Genomic DNA, 2,449 nt, shown 5'->3' on the forward strand with positions numbered 1-2,449 from the left:
AATGTACTTATGAATGACTCCATGAGGCAATGTGTTGAACTCAAACTGTAGCGACCTTGGTCCTTTATTCCAAACTCCAGAGTGAGTCACAAGCATGGTGGGCAGCCTTTTATACTGGGCCCTGCCACCAGGGCAGGAAACCCCCGGTGTCACCCTCTAGTGGTGCCAGCACATTGTAAACATTATTGATCGCACATCAGGTAAACAAATCTCCATCTTATGCAACCACTCAGTGAGTCCATCCATAGTCTGCAGAGACAGCACTGCCCACTGAGCCATGGCTCCATTTCTGGGTCAAAGCAGCAGGTTTTAGGGAGTGTCTTAAAGGAGGAGCAAGAGGGAGCTGTTTAGGGTGATACCGTGTCCACTACCCATCCCCCAACTATCAGTGAGCACTGGAACTTTGCACAAATTTGAAGTTGATGACACCTTGGTCCAAGTGAAGCTGCCCTGCTTGGCAATATCTTCCATCATTTGCCCAACCTGAACTGCCGTATTGTCAATCTTTAATAAGGCATGACCCCAGGTGGGACTTGAACCCACAATCCCTGGCTTAGGAGGCCAGTGCCTTATCCATTAGGCCACTGGGGCTTGTTATGTATGTAGCCCTATGTAACCAGCATTCTACCACTACCAGAGGGCGTATCTGTTGGAGTCCCAAGGGATCCCAGCCTCCCTTGGGAGCACTGTATGTAAGCAGGCCTCCCATGCTGTACCAACACTCTGGAGTTAGAATAAAGAGATTAAGGTCACACTTACTCACCTCTACAGTACTCAATCACATTACTTTATTCTGGACATAACAACTGGCAACGAGACAACGAACCATCACGCTAAATACTGAGAACTGTTGATATCCTGGAGAAATTCTCAGAAGGGGATGATTGGGAGGCCTTCATAGAGCGACTTGACCAATACTTTGTGGCCAACGAACTGGAAAGGAGTGTGAATGCTGCCAAAGGAAGGGCGATCCTCCTCACCGTCTGCGGGGCAACAACCTATGGCCTCATGAAGAATCTTTTTTCTCTGGTGAAACCAACAACCAAATCGTATGAAGAACTGTGTACGCTGGTCCGGGAGCATCTAAATCCGAAGGAGAGCGTTCTGATGGCAAGGTATCGATTTTACACATGTCAACGGTCTGAAGGTCAGGAAGTGGTGAGCTACATCGCCGAACTAAGGCACCTTGCAGGACATTGCAAATTTGATGAATTCCTGGAGCAAATGCTAAGAGACTTTTTTGTGTTTGGCATTGGCCATGAGATTATCCTTCGCAAACTATTGACAGTTGAAACACCGAACCTGAGCAAAGCCATAACGATAGCCCAGGCATTTATGTCCACCAGCGATAACACCAAACAAATTTCGCAGCGTAAAGACGTTTCGGCCAGTACAGTACACAAAGTAACGTCATTTTCAGGAAGGAGTGCTACGGCAGAACGTACACGCCTGTAGCTGCACACCCTCAGATGACTCAGAGTCCGCCAAGTATCGTTAATGCGAGGCAGTTAACACCTTGTTGGCGCTGCGGAGGTGATCGTCGAGCCCATCAATGCCGCTTCAAGCACTATGTGTGTAAAGGCTGTGGAACAATGGGACACCTCCAGTGAATGTGCAGATGAGCTGCAAACCCTGCAAACCACCATGTTGCAGAGGAAGACCGATGCATGGCAGATGAAACGGAACTAGATACTCAAACCGAGGAGGCAGAAGTGTACAGGGTACACAGCTTCACCACGAAATGTCCACCGATCATGTTAAAAGTTGAACTGAATGGAATTCCAGTATCCATGGAATTGGACACGGGTGCGAATCAATCCATCATGAGCAAAAAGGCCTTCAACACGTTGTGATGCAACAAGGCACACAGGCCCAAGTTGAGCCCCATTCACACCAAGCTGAGAACTTACACTAAAGAGCTGATCCCTGTAATTGGCAGCGCAGCAGTAAAAGTCTCCAATGATGGAGCAGTGCATGAACTACCACTATGGACAGTACCAGGAGATGGCCCCACACTGTTCGGCAGAAGCTGGCTGGGAAAAATCCGCTGGAACTGCGAAGACATCCAAGCGCTTTCGTCCGTCGACGGCGCCTCATGTGCCCAGGTTCTGAGCAAGTTTCCTTCGTTTTTTGAGTCAGGCATCGGAAGTTTCTCGGGGGCGATGGTGCAGATCCACTTGATTCCCGGTAAACGACCCATTTACCACAAGGCACGGAGTGTGCCATATATGATGTGAGAGAAAGTGGAGATCGAGCTAGACAGGCCGCAACGAGAGGGCACCATCGCACCGGTGGAGTTCAACGAGTGGGCCAGTCCAATTGTTCCAGATCTCAAGGGCGATGGCACGGTCAGAATTTGCGGAGACTATAAAGTAACTATTAACCGTTTTTCGCTGCAGAACCAGTATCCGCTACCCAAGGCAGATGACCTATTTGTGACGCTGGCAGG

The 2,449-nt window shown here is 49.2% G+C and overlaps 1 non-coding gene across 1 annotated transcript; it reads right to left on the reverse strand.

The window, feature by feature from the left end:
• Window positions 1-517: 517 nt before the first annotated feature.
• Window positions 518-591, reverse strand: trnar-ccu (transfer RNA arginine (anticodon CCU)). Its single transcript has one exon. It is a non-coding gene; the product is annotated as a tRNA-Arg (tRNA).
• Window positions 592-2,449: the final 1,858 nt, after the last annotated feature.

This window comes from Pristiophorus japonicus, chromosome 19 (assembly GCF_044704955.1).
Source record: "Pristiophorus japonicus isolate sPriJap1 chromosome 19, sPriJap1.hap1, whole genome shotgun sequence".
Taxonomy (NCBI): domain Eukaryota; kingdom Metazoa; phylum Chordata; class Chondrichthyes; family Pristiophoridae; genus Pristiophorus; species Pristiophorus japonicus.